The sequence below is a fragment of the Notothenia rossii genome, assembly GCF_949606895.1.
Source record: "Notothenia rossii genome assembly, chromosome: 2".
Classification (NCBI taxonomy): domain Eukaryota; kingdom Metazoa; phylum Chordata; class Actinopteri; order Perciformes; family Nototheniidae; genus Notothenia; species Notothenia rossii.
This window is the reverse complement of record NC_136904.1, coordinates 85,520,212-85,544,561: the sequence shown is the minus strand read 5'-3', so window position 1 is coordinate 85,544,561 and position 24,350 is coordinate 85,520,212. Positions and strand designations below refer to the sequence as shown.

The following is a 24,350-nucleotide window of genomic DNA, read 5'->3' as shown; positions in this document are numbered from 1 at the left end:
AAAAAAGAAAGTCATTAAAAATACTACCCTGTTATTGTCAAAGGTATAGCTATTCAATAAAGGGTAGAGGTTAGAGGTCAGCGAAGGGCTGAATGGATGACCTTTCAACTCTTTACTCCAGTTATAACCATAGTGCACAAGGATCATTTTTATCCTAATAGCAGCTTGTACAGAAATCAGAACACTTCATCATCCATCCCACTCACTTAATCTCCGATGGCATTTGAGGCGGGAAGAGTAAGAAATCCATAATGTTAATGAATATGCATGTGAGTGGCCATGAAGAATGGCCCCTGGCAGTACAACTCTCAACCGTCAGTTCAAGTTTTTGGGGGTGAATCATTTTGTAAGTTCACTTTTAGTGATCCACCAGTGAGGGTTGCACTGTGTGTATGTATGTATGTATGTGTGTGTGTGTGTGTGTGTGTGTGTGTGTGTGTGTGTGTGTGTGTGTGTGTGTGTGTGTGTGTGTGTGTGTGTGTGTGTGTGTGTCTCATATGTCAGACACAGAGATTGGCCTACTTGAAGGGGGGGAGAGTGGGTCTTTATGAGCTTCTCATGATAAGGCGGGGAGACATTAGGGTGACGGCTGCTCTAACCCATCTTCCTCATGGTCATTGTGTGGAAGATGACAGAGAGAGAGCAAGCAGATTATAATCATCCTTTATCTCGGCGTGGCCTCCATCCAGAGCGGCAACTCTTTTCTCGTCCTCTGCAAACATCCGTGTTCTGTCTGAAATGACAGAACAAGCGACCGTGACTGACTTTGATTTGTTAGAGGTGAGATGTCTGAGTACTGTCTCACTAGATACACATACGTGCAGAAAGTTTAACAGTGGTTCGTAACTGTAAAAATCTCCTTTCAAAACATTCGATGCTGACTGAATAAAGTGAATCATAGTTGCTATTCAGACTCATCAGTCTAACGTCCATTACGAAGCTGAGGTCAACTAAACTACAAGTGATAAAGCTGTTTTTTCCTTCAATTTGTGTATTTAAAAAGAAGGCTTTCCAGAATATTTTCTTACATTTTATCTTTATTCACAGCCAATGAGAAACAACTTCACAGGAAGAAACGTGTAAGACTCTAGATAGTAAGCTTTAAAATCTCACAGTAAAACCTACAGCTCTAGTTTGATAACCTACACAGCAGCCCTCTGGGTAAAAGACGTCTTACAGTTCAACGTGAGAGCAGCAAAATAAAAATGATATAAGAACTGATCTGAGTTCAGGTCTTTGTCAAGTCTTCTCATAGCTTAACATTTTGCAGGAGGATCTAAACAAGCTGATTCCAGATCTGCGGTGGGGATAACCTTGTATCTACAGTGAGCGAGCCACAGGAGGGCATGTTTCTGCCTCAGGCTGGACACCTGTAGTTGAAAGGGCTGTCTTAAGGCGATGGATATGAAAGGGCTTGGGCTCGATGAGAAAGTGAAAGGTAACAGTCAGAGAGAGCAGACTGTGAGGAGGGAAGGTGGCTTCTAAAAAAACATTGGTGCAGACACGTCTTATGAATCTTATACCATATTTGGAGAGTGTTAAAGCTCAAAATGAGACCTCGGTTTTCTTTCTTTTTTTGTCTGTTATTGACATTTTATAATAATTTATAAGCTACATTTTAACCATCTTCAAATAGTGGTGCACGAACTTTTCTTTGTCCCTATCTGTTTTTGTTTATAGCCCTACATTTATGCATATTTTCATCTATGTTCTAAAGTTGTAGACATAAATGTGAATTGCCCACAATGTGAGATGTACCCTTATTTTTTATATTATGACCAGTCCACAATGAAAGCCTTGTTAGGAGCATTGTTGATGTTCGTCATATGGGCATGTCAGAGAGGAGATACGTTTCAATAGGACAAGCATGATCATTTCTGACGCAGGCCATAGCTAATCTAAACTAAACATTGTATACTGCTTTGAACCGATATTCCTCCATCTTGTGACTGTGTAACACCCTCTCTTGTATATAAGCATGTGAAGGACACTGTTCGGGGAACTAGTTGTACCAAATGCTCTGTATGTGATGACTACTTCCATTCCTGCAAGGATAAAAAATACATTTATCCTGATATTGAAGCTCAAGCCGGTGACGAGGGATATCTTTCTAACATGTATCAATAGTGACAAAAAAATTATTCACGGCACATTATGTACACAAGGTTGTACAACTGACAAAATGCAGACCTTCCTCTGTTTGTTGAAGAATCTTATAAAGGAAAATAAACTAGAAATGGTAGAAATGAAAACAATACAATGAAGGTAAAGCCTTTAATGTCAACCATTAGGGGGAAATTGCAGCTACCCTACATTCAACCAGACCAACCATTAAGACCAGCATGGGGATTGGAGTCTTGGTCAAGGACGTTTGGACATGGGGATTGGAAATGGTAAATGGACTGCATTTATACAGTGCTTTTTCCAGTTTTTATGACCCCTCAGAGCCCTTTTACATATACAAGTCAGCATTTCCCCCATTCACACCCATTCATACACACACTAGTGCCATCTGCTCAGGAGACTAACATTCCCACACATTCACACAGGGACTCAAACCATCGACCTTCCAATTGCTAGACAACCACCACTACCTCGAGGATACAAAACAGTGTTCTTTCCAGCTCCAGAGTAGATATATATTGTTCATTAATTGGTTTCGAAAGCTACCATCTTTTGTTCAGGGCATCTGCGGTCACGGTGGCCACAGGGAGTCCTTAGAGAAAGATGGCGAGCTTACGGTGTACCGTGAACCCTCACTGCGGTCACTCCCCAGGCCTCAGAGCTACAGGCCTGGCTGATCTAAACTTGTGCTCCTTCTCTCCTCTGTGACTAAGTCTCTTCCCCCCAAAGTTAATTTTTAATGACATACTTTGTTATGTGGGTCCACAGGGGGCCCTTAGTGGTTGTGCTTTAATAAAGAGAGTCTCACTGCTTGCTCCCTTCTGAGAAGGCTTCATTAAAACCGGTGACAGAAAAAAAAGAAGCCCTTTGAAGTTCCAGATTTAAACTTTATATTTCTCTTGCCATCCGTGTGTCTGGTACTTTACGACTATATTTTAATAAACACAATTTCAATGGTCTCAATAAAAAACGGATTTATTGAAGGACAGATGATGTAGCTCCCTAAGGGCCACTTCAAGTAAATGTGTGGGTTATGTGGATCCATAGGGGTTGGGGTAGAGAGAGAAGGTACACCATCGATCTTCATCAATAGTCCTACATCGGCACCTTATGGTATTCCTCCTCATAAGCACCACCATCAATATCACTCACTGACAACACAAGGCACTGCACTCCGGTAGAAATGGTTTGATTATAAACCTAGTAAGTCTATATAGATATACATCAATTAAAATTCCCCAATTTGGCTCAGGTATAAACACTTTTAATTTCCATTGTGGTCAGATAACACTTTGTTCAACCCTTAGTCCATCATTTGTTTTTGTTACACAGATTCAGATTATTGAAAGAAACAAAATATGTGACCAATGAATGTCTCATGAATAACCTTATTTTGCACAAGACCTAGAATTGACAGATAATTAGGATGTGTTTTAGTGTTTATTATCTGCATCGCTTTTATAATGGTTTCACTGCCCTTTAAGTAGATTTAGGTTCATATTTTGGTTCATGAGCGTAGGCACAGTAAGCTCAAGCTTCAAGTTTAAAGTATATTAGCATTTGATTTAGTTTTGTTTTAAATTCAGTTTTATTTAATCAGTTTCATAACTATAGGGTCAATTTATTGTCATGTGACAAGGAAATCACCTGGGGAAAAAAACATGTACAATGCATGGTTGGGTATTTAGTGAGTCAATTCCCTGTTTATTACTTCTTATATCATGATGAAAAAGGTGAGATCATTTTATCAGCGTAGAGGGAAAATGTATTGCTGAGGGTAAATGAATTATCTCCGGAGGATCTGACAACTCAATCATCTAAATAGCAGATTATTTTTTAAAAGGTGAATAATTGTATATGCAGGCTGAGTGAACCCTCTATAGGACCTGCAGGAAGTTCATTGTGTGCTGCTATGGTAACGAGTTGACATCAGTCTGCAGTAACTGGGGGTGAGGCATCCTTGTTGTTTTACATGAAGTGAATGGGCAAAGTGCCAATTGAAAGACACACTATCTTCAGCATCACAGTCAGTCTGAAGGAGTGTACCTGCTATAGCAGGGGTCGGCAACCTTTTTGATATGAAGTGCCATTTAAAAAAAAAATCGTTATCAGCGTGCCAACGATCGAGAATTATCAACGGGGGGGGGGGGGGAAGGGTTGATGAGCTTGACGCTCGTCAACTATCAGCAGGAGGGCGCGGGAGCCTCGCTGCGGGGAAGAAGTGTGTGGACCTGTCAGCGCAACTTACATGATGCCAAATTTAACAAACACATTTAAATAATTGGTTTAAACGGCATAATAATAAGGACGATCGTCCGTTTGTGATTCTCCAGAGCACACATGTTATGATATTAGGGTCATGCAGAGTTAGATGAGATCGCTGTCCCTTTAAGAGAGAGAGGGGTGTGGCTTGTGCATGTGTGTGTGTGTGGATGGTAGATCGACAGTGAGGGAACGTGTGTATGTTTCTGGAAGTGAAACGAGGCAGCAGAAAAACAGAGGTCAGGTCTGTGATGTATTTTGTGAAACAGAAGAACAGCTAAATAAATGCAACGGCCTCCCAAGAAGAGCTCGCCTCTCTCCAGTCATTGAAGCTAAAGTGGGTTATTGAACCTGAAGCTTGTTGCTTCTGCCCTCCTCGACTAAGGTCTGGGAGCCGACAGGAAAGTTCAACACACAAGATGTCCGGTCCGCGCCTTTGTAGAATATTATTTCGATAACAGATGAACAGATCGCCACTGGGCTTTCAACTAAATACACAGCCACGCAAAAACTGCAGCATTTGTACAGCTCCTTATGGGTACTGCAATTAGTGAAGTGCTTTCCTCCGTGGGGAAACGATCAGCACTGCACCACAGAGGAAAGTGGCAGAAAGTCACCTATAAAGAGAGCGGGGCTGCGTTGCGTGCATGGCTTCCTTCTGCAGGTAACGGGGAGACGCGCTCTGGCGGCGGTCTCGGTCAGGATCCAAAAATACAATTTAAATATTTTGCACACTTATTCCACTTATTCCTAGTGTGCCACTGGTTACGGTGCCGCGTGCCAATGCTGGCACGCGTGCCAGGGGTTGCCGACTCTTGTGCTATAGCATAAAGACATCAGTATAATCTATAACCACCAGTACTGAATGTAGCTGAAGTGTAGTTAAATCAAAATGTATTTTCAGCTAGGTAGCTCACAGTATTAGATACAGGTTGCAGTACCTGTTTTTAATGATGTAGAGAGAACTTTGAAGTTGAGTGGAGCTGCTAGTAATTGTTTTCTATTGCTGTGAAGACGTATACTTCACTTCCATGCCAGAACGAACACCTGGCTCCTGGCTTGTTGTTATAATAATCAAGGGGGAAAAAACACTGCAGCTGTGCTATAGTTGTATTCAGCCCATAAATTAATAAATATTTTCTACAGGCTACAACTGCCTTTAATTGCTGAAATTGATTAGACATTTTATCGGATGTGTCTGCTGCTTCCTCTACTCCCATCTGTGAGAAGATGTCATTTTCTTTTCCCACATTTCTCCATCGAGAAAATAATTACAGAACAGTGTGATGAGGAAACTAAATGAATGCTATCAGTAAGCTGGGGAGAAAATGTCATTATTGGAAAATTGGACAACTAAGTGAGGAAGAAAAAGTACATGGGACTAGTTAAGGGCAGTAAGAAGATGGCAATAGTAGCATGGTTCATTGTAGATCTTGTACAATCTCATGTAAAACAGAGGTTATTTCAGGCGGCAAATACAGAGGCATATCTTATTCTTAGCGATGTCTCGATCACCTTTTTTTGCTCCCGATCCGATTCCGATCATTTGATTTTGACAATCTGCCGATACCGATTTTTCCCGATCCGATCTTTATGCAATGCATTGAGAAAAAAAAAGGTAACAGATAACGGCCGGTCATCCAACGCGATGAATTCAGCTACATTGGTTGTTATTTTTTGGGCCTTTTCACTTTTCTGGGGCAGTTTCTCTTTCCTTTTAAAAGTCTCTGAAAGTGTCGGTTGTTTCAGTGCCGTTACCTGAGTGGCCGCTGTGTACTCGTCGTGTTGTTGTTGGTATTCAGGTGGCGTATTAGATTGGTCGTGTTGAACTTAGCTCTGTTCTTTCCACCACGTGGAACCTCCGCCTTGCAAACATTGCATCTGGCTGTTACACTGCCTTCACTTTCAATTTTATACTTCCAAACTCCTGACATTTTCTCTGTCCCGACTCCCGAGTCACCAGCTGAACGTAGCCTCTCGTTCGCTTACTGCTACAATTAGACACTGCGCCCACTCTGTTGCCAGATTTGAGAGAAATAAGCAACCAGGTCTATGAAAACAAGCCCAAAAGAAGCAACACATACATGATGTTGTGTAGTTTTAAACCAAAACTAAGGCCTCAGGATGACTTTAAGACGTGAACATGGTCATTTTTGTTTTGTAACATTAAATAAAATAATACAAATATTTTATAAAAAAAATTAATTCCCGATCCCAGATTTTTTTCTCCCGATTCCGATCTTTTGAAAACCACGTGATCGGCTCCGATCCCCGATCACGTGATCGGATCGAGACATCTCTACTTATTCTACCGTGATTTTGAGATTTGGATAGATAACATTTGAAGGAAAGTTTAATACTAGGGATGCAAAACACTCCATCCCTATCCCCCACTAAGATACCAAAAAATATAATAAATATACGAAGACAAATCAATATACAGTGCTTTATATATACAGTCTGAAAGAAAATGATGAAATACCATTGGTGCTTTTGGTTTCTGTTGTTCACAGACAGACAATTATTTAAAGCAATTGTACTTTATGAAGGAAATGACAGATCTTTCTTTACATATTATAACGGGGTTTAAAAAAAGATCTTTACTTGATGCATCTTCCTGCCCGCTGATCACCAGTGGTGTAACGCAACTATGTAAATACACTCAAGTATTGTTTGGTATGTCATTTGATGCTTTTTTTTCATTTCAGTCCTGAGACAAAAATATTACCATCAATAAATGTCCTTGTCTATGTGTGGATTTTACTTCCCAAAGGTATATAAAGCATTTACAATTAACCAGGTAAAGTACTTTTTACATGCTAATGTATCAATAATTATTGTCTATTAATGCAAATAAACACAGTGTTGATTCTTACAAATGATACTACATTCTTCTGATAATACTTTTGTATTTTTACAAATCCAGGACTTTTAGTTCTAATCGAGTTTTCTACATGGTATCTCTACTTCCACTTTGCTGTGTTCACCCTTGCTTGACATCCACATTCAAGATTAATCTCTGGTCCACTTCTGAGCCTCACTTAAAGAACCAGAAAATAGACCTCAAGAAAAATGTAATTTCACCTCGATTCACCAGGTAGTTGCTCTTCCAAGGATGAAATCCAATTAGCCATCTTCTAAGAAGCTATTCAAAAGGGCAAAAACATGGAGGCATTTATGTCAATTATGCTAAAGAATTTCAATTATGCTTCAGAAGACTTCCATTCTTATTTCTTGATCTTTTATGGTTGACCTTCCGGTATTGCTCTTTGACCAGTATGAATGAGTATGTTATATAGATAAGATCAGTAGTAGTGAAGGATTTAGGAACATCTGGATGATGTTTGTAACGGCTGCCTTCTGTGTACTCCCCTTTTATTTCATGTGATTTTGCACTCCCTCCTGCAGGAGGGGAAGAGCTGATTGCAGTGTTCTCCCTGTCTTTTTCAATAAGCCTGCCACTGTCGGCTCCTCTTTGACTCAAACTCGTGTGTGGAGTGGCTGTCAACCCGCCAAGGCCCATTCACTCCAGCACACACTATATCCAAACTCCCAGCGCTCTGTCTGCATCACAGCTCCTCCTCAGCTCAATCTCAGCACAGTTACGTTCTGCGCCTTTGAACTTGAATTTAGCTCACCTCCAGTCTCTTCCCCACAGCCCGTTTTCACTTTCCCATCTCCACTCTCCTCCCAATCGTACAACCCTCCCCCCTTCCTTCCTTCCTTCCCTCCAGCTCCACTCGGGGCTACTTGATAACACACTTTGGAGGGAACTGCTTTCCCCCAGAGCAGCCCAAACTGGGAGCATATTCACTGCATCATAACAGCACTGTAGCAAAACTGCTGTCACGCCGAGTTTGCCATGCTAATGTGGCTCTGGGCACTAGCCTGCCCTTAAAAGACTGTGATGGAGGTGTGTGAAGTGTTTTGTAGGTGATGGAGAAATGTGGGGGGGTTGTTTTGAGAGGTTAAATAGCACAATGCGGGGCTTCTGGGCTGAGGCAGGGGATGTAAGGAGGATGGATTGGAGAGAGGCTGGGCAGATAGTTCACATCAAGGGAGCAGTTCTTCTTATAGCTGAGAGCAATTCGATTCCCAGCAAGGTAAACACTACTCCATGCACGGCAATTGTGAAAACACTCAAGCTAGCTCCGCCTATTCTCCCCCGTCTACCCTTTGAGAGAGGGGTGAGCGATGAGGCTTCAAAGGACTCGATTGACACCAGGTAACGCTTTGAACTATGTCCTTGGACTGTCATACCGAAAGACAGACACTCCCTTTAATCATCCACTTACACATCATGTATAAAGTAGGGATGGGAACGATTAATCGAATATTCAAAATTATTAAGGTATTCGAATATGAGAATATGAGTTATGAATATTTTTATTGTAATTATTATGTTTGTTTTTTGTTTTCTATGGGAGGGGTGCCTAAGTTGATAACATATTATCAAATGGAATAATTCAATGTATACGACAGTGCCATAGCTAAATGGTTAGGTCTAAAGGTGTGTTTTGCTCCGCTCACCGGTCCCTCAGACAGAGCTGCAGGTGATGATCTCTCTCTCTCGTGTCCGGTTATACTTCACTCGCGTTTATGTCCAAATCCATCAGATCTAGCTAGTTCTAGCTAATGACATGGCTGCTGCCCCTCCCTACACGCAGTTCAAGCAGACTCAAACCTCATCTTATGCCCAAATTCCAGCTGGGAGGGTCTTCTCTACAGCTGGCCTGATTGTGAATCGCCTCCGCACCCGCCTCTCCACTGAGCATGTAGACATGCTCATATTCTTAAACAAGAATGAGTATTGAATAGCTGCATTCTGTGCATAGGCCCTATTATAGGTTGTTGATGTCTGTTGTAATAACCCGTTATGTTGTTCATGTATGATCCCTCTTTCATTTAAAAACCAAGTTATGTTTTAAGCATGAAAGCTGTACGCCTATAGCTGTCAACTGTTCAAACTGTGATCACCAGTTCAATACATTATTTGAACCTGTATTAATTTATTTTTCAAAATTAATCTATTTTTTGTAAAAAATGTTCCCACACTTATTTTTATTTTTTTTATAGGATATGTACATTTCGGTTAACCGTTTTTTTGGGGGTCGAATATTCGAATATACATTTGTTTTCAAATTCCCATACCTATAAATACAGATGTGCTACGATACCAACATCTCGACAATGCCTCATTCTAAGCCTGTAACACACACACCTTAAACACACACAAAGAATGTTCCCTGCTGCAGCTACAAGAAGTCACCTACGGTAGACTCATATCTCATCGGGCCCACATTGAGCAATAACTTTCTAATGGCAACATGTTGTTGCAATTGTCTGCAGAATCATTGACACTGAGGAGAGCAATTAGTTAATTTCCATTACCATATGTTTCCAGGTTACAGGCTGAGATTTATCTGAAAGGCACAAGTGGGACCCATGAAAACAGTGTCTGTTCACTTAATGTTTCATAAGAATCAGAGATGGCTCTGTATTCATCAAATTGATGGTAGTCGCTTTCTCAGTTGAATTATGCGTCACCCTCATTCGATTAAGATTGAATTCAAAGGAAAAGTTTGATATATTAGGTTATATGCTTATTCAGTTTGTTATCTGTGTGGTACATTTGAAGCTACCAGTTGCCAGTTATCTTAGTTTAGCACAAAAACTGAAAAAGGGAGGGAACTGCTAGCCTGACTGTCCAAACAATATCTGCACAATAGCACCCAAGATCTTATTTGTTTAACAAAATGAAATGTCAAACTGTCAAGTTGTATTTTTACGTGGGGGATTATAGTCCAGACCATGGTCCAGACTCAACAAGTCCTCCAACTCATACGACCGAATAGGTCGATTGTTCAACAGCTTATTACGACCTATTAGTCGCGTTTTGAAGTTTAGCACCTCTAGTGGTCGTATAAGAAACAACCATTTGCGGCATATGGGCTGATGCTCCCGTTGACTGCAAACGCTCCGGATGGTGGTTATTCACAAATAACCCTCTCTGGAAAATCCTAAATAAAAAACCTTGTAAAAACAAAAGCATTGTACACAATTCAAACCAATTAATGTAGTGTAATTAACAAGGATGGGCTGATGCTCCCGTTGACTGCAAACGCTCCGGAGGGTGGTTATTCACAAATAACCCTCTCTGGAAAATCCTAAATAAAAAACCTTGTAAAAACAAAAGCATTGTACACAATTCAAACCAATTAATGTAGTGTAATTAACAAGGATAAACTGATGTTTTTTAGTGGATTAGTACTGCAGATATAGCTTTAAAATGATTTGACAGTGAGGGGAATACTTCCGGTTTTACTATGAAAACTTCGAGACCGGAAATACTGAGAGTTGGCGCCAACTTTACATGGACGCTGTGGGGAAAGACGTAGTATATTAACATTCTCCTGACGAGACCTCAAATAATCTTCATAATATCCATTAAACTATAGATCCTACACATCCACTGGACGTAGGTTCTAAAAGTACAATATACACTTCTCGCTAGAAATCTAATCAAAAAGCATTTTAATGGCCAAACTATCCTTCAATTTAGGATTTTCCAGAGAGGGTTATTTGTGAATATAAGACCCTCCGGAGCGTTTGCAGTCAACGGGAGCATCAGCCCATATGCCGCAAATTGTTGTTTCTTACACGACCACTAGAGGTGCTAAACTTTAAAATGTGACTATAGGTCTTAATAAGCTGTTTAACAATCAACCTTTTTGGTCATTTTTTGGAGGAGGACAGGCTGCCCAGACTATACATGTTTCCTACAGTATTTTCCCAGAGTCTCTGCTGGTTGCCTGGCAACTTACAATGATGACAAGACTCCAGCACCCACGGGAAATAAGATAATCTTGTCCATAATCACCAGTAAAATCATAACCTGTCGTTTTTAAACTTTGGTTTTTGTACGGATTAAACCGTCCTGTCATCTTGTTTCCTGGAGTGCATCGATCTTCTCTCCTTTAATCCTGACTGCTCGATATCTCAATAGAGGGCTAAAAGGATTGGAAAAACTCACTTAAGTTCAACCATTTCTTTCAGAACTTACACAAAGCCTATCATTTTAGCACAGTTTTTATCTAGTCCATTTATTACACTTCTCTGTTTCTCATTCCACTATCTTTCTAAAGCCGCCCCCAATAGTTTTTACCCTGACATTGCAATTCTCTCTCCTTCTTCGATTATTGTTAATATCAAGTCCATTTCCTCATCTCTATGAAGGAGTCAAAACAGCATAATTTATGAGGATAGTCAACCCATGAGCCATACAGGACTATCCCAGAATCAAATGGACATGGTGGCGGTGAAAGAGTGAAGACCGATAGTCAACGATCTGAATTGAAATTGAGTGGGATTTCTGATAAACCCACCGAAAGATCCCATCGGACAATTAGTCTTGTTCAAACCTGGAGATGCATCGCATACGATGTGGCCATGAAATGACAGCTGAAAACAGCAGGAAAAGGAGCAGTTTGAAAGCAACAAGAGGATTGAGTCGCAAGTGTTGTGGCTCAGCATCATACGCCTCAGCCTTCCTTTAATTTAATCTGCATCCCAACATTAACTCTTCTGCATCCACATAGGTGCTGAAACCAATTCTATTGATAATGCCATAAGTATTTTTTTTGCCATTCTAAAATGTTTGATTCCATGTTGACTTGGAGATGAAGGTATTATTCTTCCACGTTGCAGTCTTGGCCTGGCTGTGAATTGCGTTGCCTGCTGTTGGTAACTCCTTCCTGTATCTGCATGTTGACATGTCGAGGTTCCCAATCCTTATGTGCCATCTGTATGTTTGTGTGATGTACAAGTCAAACCAGAAGCAGGTCAGGAGTGAAGTCAACCATCAGGTTGTTGGTGAGATGGAAAATAGAGGATTGTTAATTCATGTCGCTAATGAATAAGTGATTGACTCCATTGTTGGGGGCCAGACTTAAAGGCACGGGGCATATGGGGAACGAGGAGGGGCACAGATGCTCCTCGAGGCCAGAGGGCTGATAGGCAAACTTAAAGACGGACACAGAGAGGGGAGAGGAGACACCGGGCGAGCATTAGAGAGGAAAATGGAGTAAAAGGCAGCGAGAAAAGGGAGACATCCTTCTCCAGCCTTAAGAGCCTACTCTGGTCCAACTGTGCAGAACTAACCCCCTAACTCAGCCCCCGAACCCAGCGTCTGAAGTGCAAGTTCACCGCAGGCGCCTGAAGAGACGCTCCCTTAAGAAGTCTGCCTCTGAGCATTTGGTCCTGTCCTACTCTGACCTCCAACAGAAGTAAACAGCTCAAATAGGAAAACTTCTGCATCCCGGGAAGTAACAAAAATGACCTTTTAGGAGTAAACCTCTACGAAATCATTCAGACAAAACATGTAATGACACTAACATTTCAATCTACCTTAAAATAGCTTCAAATAATATCAATGTTGATAATCACATGCTCACTGCAGCCGTTAAACACACACACACACACACACACACACACACACACACACACACACACACACACACACACACACACACACACACACACACACTCATGTAGACATGCTGCAGAGCCCTGGAGCATTGGGAGGATCTCAGCTCCATCTACTGGTGACATTGTGAATAAGCTGCTCCACTGTGGCCGAGGGGAAATAAACACCAACTCAGTTCCCTAAAATAATTTTCTCCACCATCAATGCCAAGCTTCCCTCTTTCCATTTACACCTCCTTGAAGCCAAGAACGTAATCTTACATGATTAGTTCCACTTTGCCAGTGCAAAAGTACAGTATCTTCTATCATCCATAAAGACCATCTTTTATATCAAAGGAAGAGGAAAGAAGTTTAAAATTAGATTTGATATCAATTTGATTTAAGGCAGTGTACGTGGTGATGCCTATTTATAAAAGATAATTGAACAAAACAAAATGTCCCCCTAAAAAGGGTATCAACCCTATGGTATCCACCTTGTTTGCGTAAAAGTGTAGTAAACTCAAACCTGCAATAATGCATTTAGTGGCCACTTGGGGGCAGCAGAAACAAGTTGAGGGGACGACACTAACATATTGTCACCTTACATTTGAGATGTTCGCAAATAGTTGCCTATTTAAACCCATCAGTTGTAGTTTCATTGAGAGTTGTGTGTCTGGCCACCTGGAAAATGTAGGTTCAATATTCGCTCTCTTTGTTTTTAGTCTCTATCTGAGTCGTGAGAGAAATATCTGGCTTTTGAGATGCTAAATGTTCCACTATGTTCACCAGCTAGTCACTAGTTTGGTGATGGGCCTTAGCCGTGCTTTACCTTTTTACCAAGTTTCAATACATGCCAACATGATACATTTACTTCGTGATGGTGGCAGTATCTTTACGTTATTTAAAGATTTCTTCAATAACGTCTGGGGTATCTGAGGTCAAACAGTATAAAGTATGTTATATTTGACTTGGAGGAGAATAGGTGTTGTAAATACACACCAGATAAAACAATTTTAAATAGCTACAGTCACAAGGGATGGCTTGTAAGCTGGTATTTCAATTATTTTAGCAACACTACTGAAGATGTAGCACTATTTCTGGTTGGATTCTGCTGGCAGTGCTTTTGCTATTCTTATCACCGCCGGCAGCAGAATAATACAATCTATTGTGTAACTACTTGTAAACTGCTCCTCCCCACAGCAAGAGCTTGTGAGACATTTCCTGAGATTTAGTTTTTAGTTGACGTAGAAAATATTACTTGACACGGAATGTTTAAATGCAGGAGTTTCCGATAACATTCGCCAACATATATTTACACAGGTAAGGGGGGACTAGATAACTGTCTCTCTGAATCAGCATATAGCAGTTATGAGTCTGTGTATGTCTGCATGGGTAAGGTCCTCCCATCATCCCACAATTACAGACAAATACATCAAGTTGTTATCAATGGAAACAGCTGCCCCAGAACTGATTGCAAAATGGTAATAGGCTGCAAAGTCCTGCGGAGAACAGTGACAAGACACATCTTCCTCTTAGGAACATCTCTTTAGAAACCATAGCGTGGTTCCTCCACAGTCACTATCTACAACTAGATCAGAAAATGAATTGCTGCTGTACGTGTGCTCCCGTGCTCCAACACTATAGGAAAAATATATCTCTTCTTCATTCAGCATGATACAGAGCAATAACACAAACAAGCTCTTATCAAGCCAGTGTTATGTATTTGCCAAAAAAGTGCGTTAATTTGAGTGCATGTTTCCCTTTTCCTGATGAAGAGAACATGATGTACTGCAGGAGCAGAGACTTCCTTGATAACATTACACTCTGACAGCACACACACACATGCACCGTTACAGAAGGGGGTAGTGAGGGACTAATAGCTTCTCTAAGGATGAGATCCAACATCATTTGCACCATGCATAATCCCCATGGTGACTGCACCTACAAGATAACCATAGCGTCTGTGGTCTTATGGGGAAATGTACGGTATATGCATGTTGCTGTCAGGTACGGACATAGAGAGAGAGAGGAAGACAAAAAAGCAACATAAAAAAAGAGAAGAAGAAAAAAAGGGAGACAGACGTAATTCAGTATTTCAAATCTCTTTGATATCAACACTGTTACGTTCTGTACAAGGTTGAGAAACAACAAAATTAATATTTTCTTCTTTTATTCATGACCTGCGGGACATCCTGCCTTACCCTCTCACTGCTTTGCTCCCAGTCAAGCTCGACCTCCCTCTCTCTCTCTCCCTCCTCTCTTGCATTCTCCTCATTCTTTCGTTTACCGTCTTATCATCCCCATGTGTGATATATTACCAAGATCATACATTCACGGGTGATTACTTATTTACATAAAGTATAGATAGTGCAGGATTGAGAGTGGGGTAAAGAGCAAGCCCTAAGAGCATTAGCATGTATGTTGATTACCGGTAATTATACATTTATGGAAGTCATGTCTATTTGAGTAATTACCTACAGTATATGTGAATGTTTTTAATTTCATAACTAGTAATTGTGTTGCTGCCATTGCATTAGGTAATGACACCTTAAAACGAATTGGTAAAAGTCATTATTTTCAAGAGTAACTTGTGACAAAAAATATGTTTTATTCTGAGCAAATGTAGTTAGAGGAAGCCTCAATTAATGTTGTTGTTTTTTAAAATCATGTCGCATTTACAAACCTGAATTTTCCTTTCTATAGTGTTCCTACGGTGGTCGACAGGTGGAAGTGCGTTATGACGTCTATACTGTAAAAAATTCCATTGAAAGAAATGTTTCTTAACGATGCAAATAACAATTTCCTAAACAAAGCAAACCTGCAAATTGAAAACCAATATGCATTCACCAACTTGCGGGAAACAGCCAAAGGGTTTACTGAAAGCGCTGCATAAACGAAACGCTGCAAAGACAAAAAGCTGTAAATAAAAAAAGCTGCAAAAAGATCAAAAACAATGCAACCTGTTTCCAGGGGAGAGTACAAATTGAGGCACACAGCTGGGACCGGTGCGCTTGTTGTCGTCAGGGGATTATAAAATTGGCCAACTGTCAATGTTGGCCCAGTTAGCCTGTTTCATAGTTAGGTGTTTTGTCAGTATATTTGAAATGTCTTCCATCGTAGTATTCAATGGGATATTAGGATCTAATGAGCTGGTTATGCTGACATACCTTTCTTTATTTCAGGTAGAAAAGAAGCATCGGATATTCGGATTACCCATCATAATGTTGCACTACTGAACGTTTAACGTCACAATGCTGTTTTGAGTCCAGACTTTGAGAAAGAAGACTTCTGGGGAAATAAATCACTTTGAACCAGCTTTACAGCTTTACCACTGCACACCATGCTTTAGATGATTTATCTCCTGGCTATGTTCCTATTGACTAGAGTTGTCGAGTGAAAATGTTCTGCATCTTTTCGCACAGTGACAGCAGTGTGAATACTGCATGCTATTTTCGTTTGCCTCAAGGTCTAGCATTCCAGTCCTCCACCATTCGATCAATATTTCAAAACAGTACACAGAAATTCAGATGCATTAACTTGTCTATAAATGTACTTTCAGAAGGGTTTATTGGAGTAAATGATGTTCACTTTGGAATAGTTGTTGAACATTATACTTTATTGATGATGTTTAGAAACACCATCACTCAATCATATTATATTAATGATTACAACAACAATCAGATCGCTCAAATTACACTGGAATTTAAAGTTAATCTCAGCTTTTGTGAAGCCCTGAGCTCACCACTGCTCCAACACTTGATGCTAACATGCTTTTTCTTTATTGATTGAAGTGCTTAGGTTTATGTTTAGGTGTGACATGTTGGTTTAAGACAGATTTCTCGTTGAAAAGCTTTACTTTTTAGAGCCTCCTTGATGAAACACCCCTCAGAAGCTCCTCTGTATAATATGGTTATTATTTAAGGGGAAATGTGACATTGGAATTGTATCCATTGTGTATTAATTATAGCGACAGATAGAAAATGTCCCCTACAGTATATACTTTTACAATTCATGGGTGAGTAGTTTCGCAGCAGGGAACATGAATTCATGAGGTTTTCAACAATGGAGTGAATCAGATTTGTTTAAATGTCAGCTCTCTACTGTTGACTAACAATCGATGGAGGTAGACATTTGGTCTTTTCAAGGCCTAAATCTAATTCAATAATATTCACACTGAGTTCCTGAGAAATTGCTATTGATGGCTACTGATAGCCTCACAATGAGCTCGCAGAATGTTCTGTACAAGTGTTACTTCAGAAGTGCATCAAGTGGATGCCATTCTTTTTTACATACTGTGTTTTATTTGAATGTGGAGGGGGTTGGAAGGTAAATATGATTTCAAGTTTCCTTTATTATACAGTAAAAGTTAACAACATCAACACAATGTTCACAACATGCCCAATTGATTTGAAGGTTTCTAGAGGTTATATTGAGCCAATGCTTACAAGATACAGTTAACTCCAAGACTGAACAAAGGCCATGACATTGTTTGATATTTCATACCTTTCTCCAGGAACAGAGGTTCATAATAAAGGTTACACATTTATCATAGTCATCATTTTTATTTGACATTGTGGATCCTATTGCACTGCAGCAGGGATTTCAAATGTCATCGGAAACCAGGGATTGGTGTTTTTAGATTTGAGGATGAGAATATACATTTTGCATCAACCTTTTATGCAAGCAAATTCATAAGAGCATGTATGCTAGAAGTCACATCTCATTTAGCCAACAACACAGGTGTTTTTTTATTTTCCAACTGTCCTGGCCTTCCTCTGTCGGGTCACATAACAGCACACAGGCAGCAAAGTCCTATGTGACAGGGGCATTACCCAGAAATCTCCTCTCACCTTGTTCTGTACCTCTGTGTCTCTTTGGTGATCTACGTGTTGAGGCAAAAATATGTATGTGTCGCTAAGCTCCCAGCTGTGTCGGCTGCCCTCCGCCCTTTAACGCTATCACCTCTCCAGCTAACAACAATCACTTTCATCACTTACCATAATTAGAGAGGGGACAGGATGTCATGTCACTGCCCACACTGTAGTCTCTGCGGCATCAGCAAGCTGTGTCCATACATTCAGAGGTCTCACACATGGGGACTTGTATTCTGTTCCATCTGCTGGAAGCAAAACGTATGAATAAGAAGACACATTTGGCATTCAAATGTATGATCTCTTGAGAACGTAGGTCAATTTCAACACAATCGTGCTCAACTGTTGAAAGTTCATTATTTATCATTTGAAAAGCTTTGTACCTGCCTACTCTACCTATTAAGCATTGCACCTACATTGTAGGACTCCAGCTTGAATAAAAAAAAAAGGTTTAAATTCAGCATTACCATAAACATCTATTTTACACATTGAAACAATTAGATCAACAAATCAGGTTTATTAAGCTAGCTGTGGCTAATGCTGCAATGAACCGCTAGCCTCAAACAGAGAAGAGTGGAGCGAGTACATTCCTTTCTAACTTCGCAGCCCAGATTTGTATACGTTTTCAAACTCAGGACTACACCTACTGTACTGAAGTGACACCTCTTCAGGTAGATAAACCTGAACCCTGTGTTTTCACTGTCCTAGCTACAGCCTTGCTTGAACTCGTCCAGATCATCAACATCCCAGCCACAGAAAAATGTGACAATATTTCATCAGTGCTTCATATGTTTGAAAAAGAGTAACAAAACTGACCCTATGATAAACCTTGAAGACTCAACCAGACAACATGTCATAATGTAACCTCTGATGTGGCGTTTCTACTCGAGTACATTTAGCAACGTGTGGCCCTAACACTTCATCAGGTGCAGGGCGACCCATGTGGTCGGACAGTTGGTGAGGTTGACAGTTACTGGGACCTTTGCCACAATAATGCCTGCACAGAAATACATGCTGTCTTACCTCCAACCCCACCTCTAAAAGGCATGTGAATATCATCTGAGGCCACATACTTTTTGTAAAGTGCACACGACAACAAACTGAGCTGAAAGTATACTATCATGAATGAGTGATATTGAAGTATTTAGTAATATAAATTGCAGTTAAGAAATTGCAAAGTATATAAGGTATGTTCCGATGCATTTATCATTTTTGTCAATGTGCGATTTGGACACTGGTGGAATGTAACATAGTATATTTACTCAAATACTGTACTAAAAGTTAAAGGTGCTTGTACTTTACTTTAATGTTTTTCCATATGCTACTTTATTCTTCTACTCCAATACATTGTGTAGGCAGTTGTTTTACGGTATACTCCATTGTTTTACAGATTTAGTTTTAAACTACTTTGCAGATTTAGATTAGTACAAAAATATAAATAAACAAATAAATGATATATTACAACAGATTAAACTACCAAGCAGTAAATAAAGTAATTCAAATAATGCTTTCTTACCAAGTGCATTGAAGAGATGACCACATGAATGCATCAATAATTAGATTGATTATATTCTGAGAAATGCCAAACTACATAAAAGTACTTTTGTTTGTGTAAATGTAAATACATTTTGATGTTAATACTTCTGTAGATTTTTTTCATGTGGGATATTTACTAATAACTATGATTATTACAATGCAGTATTGCTGCTTTTAGTAATAGATCCAAGTACTTCTTTGATATGTAATTTCTCAGATTTAAGTCTTGACATTGAGTTTCTGCAACGACTTAATGTTGGCCCGGTGTTTAGAATGCAGCTCTTCTCCATGCAGGTCAGGCTCAGCCAGATGCTCATGAATACAGTTGTAACTTGGAGACCTGCAAATTTCATGTGCTGAAGTTTCCGAAAGCTCAAGGTCACTTCCTATTTATTTGCACTTGGTCACATACTTGCTGTCAAGCTGTTGACTACCTTGCTGACCCTTAGTTTTAGCTGCGGCATATGAACATGAAAGTTACTGTATTTCATTATATTCATTTGAATCATCATTTTAGTTTTTCAACACTCATTAAAATTGAGAGGGCTATTTTATGCATAATTTTATTCTCCTTGGATTGTGGCCTAATAATTAGACAAGGTTATACCGCAATAAAATAATTTACTGTCATTTATATTATCATTCAACCGAGATCGACTGCAAAAAAACAGTCCCTAAATAATCTGTACTCTGGTTTAGATAAAGAAACGGGCTGAAGATCTAAATCCAGTTTACGCTACAATATACAAAAAAATAATCAATTTGATGTCGTTCAAAAGGTAAAACAAAAAATAGTTTTTTAAATAATTACTGTACTAATCTTAGATAGAGAAGAAATGTTCTCATTTTATCCCAGTGTAAATACACGTTATGAGAACAGGTAGGAAATAGATGCCTTTAATGATGCGTTATAATCAGCACTGAACTTCTTCAGAACCATAATTAGTCTGAGTCCGTTCTCACATTCCGGCCCTCCCTCTCTTTCTTCACGTTCAGCGGGAGAAATTAATACTTGGTAAAAAAAGCAGAAAGGAAACCAAAAACAAATCCTCTTCTTGTGATCATTAAAAAGAGAACGTGGAGGAACAGCTGCTTGCAGGAAAAAAAAGAAAAAAACAGGATAACACCAAAGCTCCACAGTGAGCAATCACAGAGGCCAAAGGAGACAGCTGTCCGCCTTTAATTACAATTAAGCTCATCTTCGCTTTCACTGTTTTTCAGAATGCTCAAAACTTTTCAGAGTTCTATGATTTAATGTGGATCTCTTTGCATCTTAATGGATTTGTTCTGTGTTGACAAAGTCTTATAAAAAAAGTGTAATTCTTTCATCATTATAGGTGTGAAGATCACCATAGAAACAGCTTGGCTCTGAATCTATCCAAATAACAAAATCCTCCATTTAATGTGTTGCTTTAATATGTACAAAGACTCAACTTATAAAAGAATCGAGTTGATGTTTTTCCAGGGAAATATTGATTTTAATTTTGGAAAAAAAGCAAGTTAATTTCCAAAATGTCAGAGTTTATTTGAATACTGTATTTACCATATTCTTCTTCTCATCTGCAAATACAAATAATATTCTATTACAGCCTCTTCGTCGACAACAGCACTAGGAATAAACTAAATGGTATCTCAATTTATAAAATCCCTAAGAATAAGGGAGATTTCCATGTTCTCTTTGTGTTAAAATAAAATGTTTGTCGGACATTTTATGATCCTTTTAAGTGTGAACCCTCCTTATGAAGCGCAATTTCTTTCTTTTCTTTTTAATATTTCACATGCAGGTTGGCTGATTAACGCAGGAAAAGCTGATTTTAAAATTTCACGAGTTTCCCTGGGGTCCAGAAAAAAAAGGAGTGTGCTTTTGTACCGCAAATTGTTCCTAGTGAATATGCAGCCAAACGTTGAACAGAGAGAATGACAAATGAGGTAGAAGCCTGTGTTTTACAGGAACGGTGCTTAATTACATACAAAGCTGCCATTTAGAGTCCATTGTCCTCCCTGAATGTTGGCAGACCTCGGCACAATGTGTTGACTGCATTCTTCCTTTCTCTTTCTTGATTTGTTTTCTTCCCCCATTTTGAGGGTTATACAGCATAACCATTCTGAACCCCTTGTAATTTCCCCAGTAATCAGTCTGTTCTTTTTCGGTGGCAAAGCTCTAATCAAACATCTCATAGCCTCTACCAGCCAGAAATGTAATATTCCGACAGAAAAACAAAAAAGCATACAATTACTCCCGGAGGACCTGTCCCTCCTCTTCGCTACAGCTGCACAAAAGAGGGCACTATTCCAGACACGTCCTCCTCCTCTGTTCTCTTCTCTTTCCTTTCTTCTGTGCGTTGGAAAATAAGACCATATACACCCAAACCATAATGACAAAAGATTTTAAATGTATTGTGGAATTTAAAATGAGTAGAAATACTCAGTAAAACAGCAATTTACAGCTCTCCTCTTCAGTTGACATGTCACCTTATGATACATAATTAGTGCTATGATTGCACCTGTCATTATGCACATGTTGTTGTTGTTTATTTGAGAGCAGTTTTATGTTATTATTATATATTAAAGTTTCTTAAAGTATTTTGAAAAGGGATCCATACATAACATCTATTTTCAATATAATTGTTATCATTTGAGGTTTATAAGGAACATCAAGTTATAGAGATCCTTCATATGGCATCTAATAGTTTCAGAGAGAACAAAGGTTACTGAAGCAAAAGGATGCCTTAATTATTCATTTATTTCCACAACAGGCAATGCAGTAATGTACGGTAGGCTATGTGATGGAGGGGACATTGTAAAACTACACATTTCAAATGATTACCTGTCATGTTTGTCCTAAGACCTCAAGTAACTTTACCACAATATGTAGCAAGTCATTTCAAGGCATTTATATTGGCAAAAAGACAAATTATTGATCGGTTTATTTTTAAATTGTATCACACTGCATCAATACTGCCTCAAAATAAGAATGGCCATCCCCTAAAACGTGTCTTCCAAAATCAAATGCAGTGAGGCATCCATCATGACCCAGATCGTAAAAAGAACCCATTTGTAAATGTAATCCATTTGAGCTCAAGTCCAGTCAATTTTATTTATACAGCACAATGTCACAGAATCTGCCTCACTATTATTATAATGTTTTACTTTTCACAATCATGAGGCTCATTTAGCATTAAAAGTGTTCCTTAACGCCTGAATAAAATAAAGTTTCAGCTTATCTATATTTTAGCATATTGAGTGAGACTGTTGACCAAGCATTCAGCTTTATTTTTTTTATTAAAAAAAGATGAGCCCATTTCATAGTGGTTGTTTTGGCCCTACAAAGAAGTGTACTCATCGCAAATGGAAACAACTCTACATGTTAAATAAATGCAGGCAAAACAAATGTGTCACCTGCATAGTAAACGTTACAGTCCCCTAACTTCGTAATAGTTACTTACCTCAATACAATGTGAAGGTACATTCTTAAAAAGTATTCTTGTGTGTGGCAAAACCAATCATATATCTAAATGAAACACTGAGGGGAGAAAACGAGTGTTGTTTTTGTTTTGATGGAGCCCAGTTGACGGTTTTTAACCACATGTTGTAAACGTCGTGCTTGTGAACACACCCCTAGCAATACATGCTCTAAGCGGCAGATTCGGATTGGACAGACTGCTAGCTTGTTTCAGGAAGATGGGAGACGATTTAGGTGACGAGTGGTGGGCACACGAGGATAAATCAGGTATATTGCTTGACTTTAGTGTCTGTATTTCTAATGTTTCTCAACCGTGTGGTCCGGGAGGTTTTTTTTACATTATTGAAATCTGAGTAGCTTGTTGCTGTGCGAGAAATATCGGTTGCTAACTGTAAGCTAACGTTAGCTTATGAGTTGCTGTTAACTTACGCTAAGTTAACGTACATTCTGAATACGTTGGCGACAGTAGCCATAGTGACACGTGAACACACCTGTGTGTTTTTGTACAGCTTACCTGTGTTTTGGAAGGACATGGGGAGTTAGCGTTGGTAGCAAGAGTTGGTACCAGGTGATGTGTGAAAACACGTGTGTTAGTTGTCTGTGTGTGCGCGTGGGTCATGATATGTCATGTAGTTTCTAAAGTTGTCTGTCATGCCCTGTACTTTCACTTTAACTTCAGTTAGCTGCTCTCCTCTAACTTTGCATATATTCTGCTATGTCCATCTTCTTCTTCTTCATAAATCAACACTGATATTTCCCTGCGGCTATTCTTTCATAGCTCCATGCACTCTGCATACCAATAGAGGGCAGTCCTGTTCCTTAAGGATCATTGGCCTGATTACTATGGACAGCAGTGTTGCTGAGTTTCCGAGGAGAATGTGTTTTTTCAAGGTTATACAAACAAACGTTGTAATTAGTCGACAAAACAGACCTATTCTCTCTGTCTCTCACCTGCAACCAAACACACAAACAGACCAGTAGCAAACAGTCAATTAAAACATTTACTCATCTACTAAAGTGCAATGTACTTTAAAATAGAATATTTCCATTCATACTGTTACGTTATTTAAATAGATGATGTGTTATACTTCTCCATAACGTTTCCTAGGTAAATGTACTTAATTATATTTATTTTAACGCATACATTACTATCAAAAACGTACTCAGAAAAAACAATATTCTTAAATTATATATTATTAAGGGTTGAACTACTAAATAATAATGTATTAGTTGTTTAAGGTAATAGTAATGTTACAGTAATAAACAGATAATATAGCAAATCATATAAATTAAGCATTATAATGAGAAGCGTCATGAGTACTTTTATTTTGTGTAATATTTTACATTACATTTAGCTGACGCTTTTATCCAAAGCGACTTACAATAAGTGTGTTCGACCAACAAGATACAAACTTGAAGAAAACAGAATCAAGTGCTACTCAACTGGCTTTAGATGCGCCAGTCCTTTATTAGTATATAAGTGCTTTGTTAGTAATTCTATCGCTCAAAGTGGAGTCGAAAGAGATGAGTTTTCAGTCTGCGCCGGAAAATGTGTACGCTTTCTGCTGTCCTGATGTCAATGGGGAGCTCATTCCACCATTTTGGAGCCAGGATAGCAAACCCCCGCGTTT

General features: G+C 39.3%; 1 long non-coding RNA gene across 2 annotated transcripts; it reads right to left on the bottom strand.

Annotated features, from left to right (window-relative positions):
- Positions 1-415: 415 nt before the first annotated feature.
- On the bottom strand, positions 416-23,685 carry LOC307030812. 2 transcript variants are annotated; one of them, XR_013805792.1, is made up of 3 exons: positions 23,234-23,685; positions 17,847-17,968; positions 416-733 (listed from the first exon to the last, which is right to left on the bottom strand). It is a non-coding gene; the product is annotated as an uncharacterized lncRNA (long non-coding RNA). The 2 variants fall into 2 exon arrangements; XR_013805793.1 differs by having other exon boundaries at positions 17,847-17,965.
- Positions 23,686-24,350: the final 665 nt, after the last annotated feature.